The sequence below is a fragment of the Oryx dammah genome, unplaced genomic scaffold, assembly GCF_014754425.2.
Source record: "Oryx dammah isolate SB20612 unplaced genomic scaffold, SCBI_Odam_1.1 HiC_scaffold_2, whole genome shotgun sequence".
In the NCBI taxonomy this organism is placed as follows: Eukaryota; Metazoa; Chordata; class Mammalia; order Artiodactyla; family Bovidae; genus Oryx; species Oryx dammah.
The window spans coordinates 166,138,623-166,144,624 of record NW_024070186.1 but is presented as its reverse complement, the minus strand read 5'-3'; positions in this window follow the sequence as shown (position 1 = coordinate 166,144,624).

Here is a 6,002-nt window from a genome sequence, read left to right as displayed (position 1 = left end):
AAATTGGAATTAATGGGATTTATGGAAAAGGCCAGTGTCAACCATGTAATAGTTAGAGTATGAAGTGGACCTATTGTATCACTGAAGACAGTCCTGCTTGCATCACCTAGAAGCCACGAATGTGAGCCTGGGCCGGTATGTGGCCTGTTGCACAAAGAAGGACTCGAGGAGTTGCCCTGGCCGTCTCAGACCTCTTGCTTCACTTGGGTTCACTCATGGTCACCTTGTCTTTTGAATTTTTGTTGTTGTTCAGTTACTCAGTTGTGTCCAGCTCTTTTCGATCCCGTGGACCGCAGCATAACAGGTTTACCTGTCCTTCACCATCTCCTGGAGTTTGCTCAAACTTGTGTCCATTGAGTCAGTGATGCCATCCAACCACTAGTAGAGTTTGATTTTGGACAAGATTTCTGTTATAGACTGAATGTGTGTGTCCCCCCGGATCGTCTATTGAAACCCCAGATTTCAGAGTAAGGGAGTGATTAAGGTTATATGCGCAAGCACAGAGAAGGTGGTCCTGTGAGCACACAGCAGATGGAAGCCTCCTACAAGCCAAGAGGAGCGACCTCAGAATGAAACCTACCTTGCCAACACCTTGATCTTGGACTTTCTAGCTTCTGGAAATGTGAGTGGTGAGTGTCTATTGTTTTTAAGCCACCCAGGCTCTGGTATTTTGTCATGGCAGGCCGAGCTGATGAGATGATCTCTGGGTCAATTCTGTGCCTGGGTACTATCACCTGACCTTGACTGAATTACCTAAAATCTCCTCTCCCAAGCGTGTGAAAAGGTGTTCAACAATCAGGGAAAAGCAAACGAAAACCACAGTGGATATCATTTCACATCTGTCAGAATGGCTCTTATCAAAAAGAACACGCATAACAATTGTTGACGAGGACGTGGAGAAAATGGACCCCTCATGCCCTGTTGGTAGGAATGTAAATTGGTGCAGCCACTGGGGAAAACAGTATGAAGGCTTCTCAAAAAATGTTAAAGCCTTTGACTCTGTGGATCACAACAAACTGTGGAAAATTCTTAAAGAGACTGGAATACCAGACCGCCTTATCTGCTTTCTGAGAAACTTGTATGCAGGTCAAGAAGTAACAGTTAGAATTGGACATGGAACACAGACTGGTTCCAAATTGGGAAAGGAGTACGTCAAGGCTGTATATTCTCACCTTGCTTATTTAACTTCTATGCAGAGTACATCATGCGAAATGCCGGGCTGGATGAAGCACACGCTGGAACCAAGATTGCTGGGAGAAATGTCAATAACCTCACATACACAGATGACACCACCCTTATGGCAGAAAGCGAAAAGGAACTGAAGACTCTCCTGATGAAGTGAAAGAGGTGAGGGAAAAAGCTGGCTTAAAACTCAACATTCAAAAAACTAGGATCATGGCATCTGGTCTCATCACTTCATGGCAAATAGATGGGAAAACAATGAAAACAGTGCCAGACTTTATTTTCTCGGGCTCCAAAATGACTGTGGACAGTGACTGCAGCCATGAAATTAAAAGACGCTTGCTTCTTGGAAGAAAAGCTATGACCAACCTAGAGAGCATATTAAAAAGCAGAGACATTACTTTGCCTACAAAGGTCCTTATAGTCAAAACTGTGGTTTTTCCAGTAGTCATGTATGGATGTGAGAGCTGGACACTAAAAAAGGCTGAGCCAAGAATTGATGCCTTTGAATTGTGGTGCTGGAGAAGACTCTTGAGAGTCCCTTGGACTACAAGAAGATCAAACCAGTCAATCCTAAAGGAAATCAACCCTGAATATTCATTGGAAGGGCTAATGCTGAAGCTGAAACTCCAGTACTTAGGCCACATGATACAAAGAATCGACTCATTGGAAAAACCGTGATGATGGGAAAGATTGAAGGTGGGAAGAGAAGGGGACAACAGAGGATGAGATGGTTGGATGACATCACCAACTCAATGGACATGAATTTGTGCAAACTCTGGGAGATGGTGAAGGACAGGGAAGCCTGGCATGCAGCAGTCCATGGGGTTGCCAAGAATTGGACATAACTGAGCAACTGAGAAACAACAACAAAAAACTCAAAATAGAACTACCATGTGATCCAGCAATTCCACTTCTGGGTATATATTAAAAAAAAAAAAAGAAAAGAAAACCCACACCACTAATTTGAAATGATACATGTACCCCAGTGTTCATAGTAGCTTTATTTATAATTGGCAAGATATGAATGCAAGCTAAGTGCTCATCAACAGACAAATGGATAAAGAAGATATATATATATACACACGCACACACAGAGGCACATATACAGGGTTTCCCTGGTGGCTTAGTTGGTAAAGGATCTGCCTGCCATGCAGGAGGCCACCTGTAAGACAGGAGATGCAGGCTCAATCCCTGGGTCAGGAAGAGCTGTTGGAGAAGGAAATGGCAACTCACTCTGTTATTCTTGCCTGGGAAGTCCCACAGACAGAAAAGCCTGGTGGGCTACAGTCCATGGGGTCACCAAGAGTCAGGCATGACCTAACTGTTAAACCACCACCGCTTCCACACACACACGTATATACGATGGAATACTACTTAGTCATAAGGAGTAAGAGAAGGCAATGCCACCCCACTCCAGTACTCTTGCCTAGAAAATCCCATGGGCGGAGGAGCCTGGAAGGCTGCAGTCCATGGGGTCGCTGAGGGTCGGACACGACTGAGCAACTTCACTTTCCTGCATTGGAGAAGGAAATGGCAACCCACTCCAGTGTTCTTGCATGGAAAATCCCAGGGATGGGGGAGCCTGGTGGGCTGCCGTCTATGGGGCTGAACAGAGTCGGACATGACTGAAGCGACTTAGCAGCAGCAGCAACAGCAACATAAGGAATGAAAAAATTTGCCGTTTGCAACATGGACAGATTTGGAGGGTATTATGCTAAGTGAAATAAGTCAGACAGAGATAGAGAAATACTGTATGATATCACTTATATGTGGAATTTAAAAAATATAACAAACTAGTGAACAAAACCAAACAGAAGCAGACTCACAGATACAGAGAACAAACCAGTGATGACCAAAGGGGACAGGGGAAGGGGGAGAGATAATACAGAGGTGGAGGATTTAGAGCTTATTTATATTATGTGTTAAATAAATAAGCTACAAAGATATATTGTACAGGGAATATAACCAATATTTTATAAAAACTATAAATGAAGTATAACCTTTAAAAATTGTGAATCACTATATTGTACACCTGTAACTAACATAATATTGTACATCAACTGTAACTCAGTAAAAAAATCTTGAAAAAAAAGATATGAAACAGAAAATAAAAATAGCCTCTCCTTCCCCAGTCACTCTTCATCCTTATCCTGCTTATTCTTCTTCGTAGCATTTATCATTCTCTGATATCACATTAGATGTCATATTAATTTCCTAGGGCTGCTATAAGAAAGTACCACAAACAGGGTGACTTAAAACAACAGAAATCTATTTTCTTGTAATCCTGGAGGCCAGAGGTCTGAAATTAAGGTGTCAGCAGGGCCATGCTCCCTCCAGAGGCCCTAGGGACAATCCTTCCTTGTTTCGCTCATAGCTTCTGGTGGTTGCCAGCAATCTTTGGCCTTCCTTGGTTTGTAGATCCCTCTAACCTCTGCCTTTGTCTTCACATGGCCTATTCCTCTGTGTGTCTGTGTCCAAAATTCCCTACTCTTATAAGGACACCAGACACTGGATTTAGTGAAAGTGAAAGTCGCTCAGTTGTGTCTGACTCTTTGCCACCCAATGGACTGCAGCCTGGCAGGCTCCTCTCTCCATGGAATTCTCCAGGCAAGAATACTGGAGTGGGTAGCCATTCTCTTCTCCAGGGGATCTTCCCAACCCAGGGTTCAAACCCAGGTCTCCTACATTGCAGGCAGATTCTTGATCGTCTGAGCCACCAGGAAAACCCAGGAATGCTGGAGTGGGTAGCCTATCACTTCTCCAGGGGATCTTCCTGACCCAGGAATCAAGCCGGGGTCTCCTGCATTATAGGCAGATTCTTTACCAGCTGAGCCACTAGGGAAGCCTGATATTGAGTTTAGGGCTCACCCTAATCCAGCATAACTTCATCTTAACCTGATTATATAAGCAAAAACCTTATTTTCAAGTAAGGTCACATTCATAAGTACCAGGTGTTAGAACTTGAACATACATTTTTTGGGGGGCTCAATGCATGGGTTCGATCCTTGGGTCGGGAAGATCCCTTAGAGGACGGCATGGCAACTCACTCGTATTCTTGCCTGGAGAATCCAACGGACAGAGGAGCCTGGTGGGCTACAGTCCATGAAGTTGCAAAGAGTCAGACACGACTGAGAGTCTGAGCACAATTCTACCCTTTACAGTTGTTAGTGTGTTTATTTTTTACCTCCCCCACTCCTCTCAGTAGGTTTTAAACTTCGTAGGTCTGGTCCTCTTTTGTCCCTGCTTCTAGCCCCAATGGCAAAAGTGCTAGAAATACAAGAAAACTGGTCAAAAACAGTTTGTTGAATTACATGAGTTTTCAATTCTGATTCAAGTATTGTAGCACAGTTCTGGTCTTGACACATTTCCAACTTGACTCATTCCCACCGCTGGGATGGGCTCTCTAGAAAAGAGCAGCGACCTTGTAAAAGCCCTTGAAGAAGTGATCTACCTAGGGATTTTTGAAAAAATTTCAACCAGAACAAGAAATAGCTTGTAGCACTTGATACATTATTATTAGTCTTTCAAGAGCAAGGAGTAGTCTCAGAGATGTTGTATTTGAATATGACAAAGTGTGTTTGTACCGAAAAGCAATGAAATCTAAAGAGATTTATTGTCTCCACTTGATTTGCATTAACATGGAAAAAATAATTTTAAAATATTTTTACATGTCACATTCTTATTGAAAGAAAGGATATCAGCAGTGTTACTATATAATACAGTTTTTCAAATTGTTGGTCTCAGCACCATGTCTCACCCACATTTGAGTTCAATTATCTGGTCTTTGTCTTCCTCTGTAAGATTTTTGACATTACACTTCAGAGTTATCATCGCCATCACTCTGCTGACCTGGCAGTCTCACCAATAAGCGTGATACAGCGCAGAGCAGAGAAACAGCTATTTAACTGGTGACAGTTCTCAGCGAGCAGAACCTCAAGTTCAATAACATTTATAATATCTCCAGCTCTTATAAGGACATTTGACTAAAATTTTTTTTTCTGGGACTTGTGTGATTTTTACTTAAAATTCTGTGAGCCAGCAAGACCTGGAGTTTTTTTTGGAAACAGAGACTGGGTTTAGAACCCTCCCCGTGTCCTTTACTGGCTGCTGGAATCTTGGTTAATAAGACCCTTAGCCACTTTGAACCTCAGTCGCTTCATCTGTAAAATGGGAACTCATACCTGCTATTCAGATTAAGCTAGGGATGAAATAAGATACAATAGGTGAAGTTCACCATCCAGTGTTTACAAAGGGATCAAATAATTTTTTGTTAGGGGGAGGCCAGGGAGTGAGGTGGGGTTGTTACTGTTCTGAATGTCTTTTGGAATTCATTCATTAAAATTATGCAAGTTGGGCTGCTATCCCAGACTTCTGCTTTAAACCTTTTTGGCAACTACAAGAAGCAGGAAGGAAGGAAAAAAAGGGTAGATTTGGTAACTACCTCTGACTGCCAAATGGCAGCTCTGTCTCACCTTTCATGCCATCCAGGATTCGAGGGGGTGGGAGGGAAGCCCTGGGAGGAATCAGTGTATCTCAGGCTGAGGCATGGACTCCAGCTCCCTTACTTTTCCTACTCCTACCAGATAATTTAGTCCAACATTAATAGTGTAATCGGGCTTCCCATGTGGCTCAGTGGGTAAAGAATCTGCCTGCAATACAGAGATACAGGTTTGATCCCTGGGAAGATCCCCTGGAGGGGGGCACGGCAACCCACTCCAATATTCTTGCCTGGAGAATCCCATGGACAGAGGAGCCTGGCGGGTTACAGTGCACAGTGTTGCAAAGAGTTGGACATGACTGAAATGACTGAACATGAG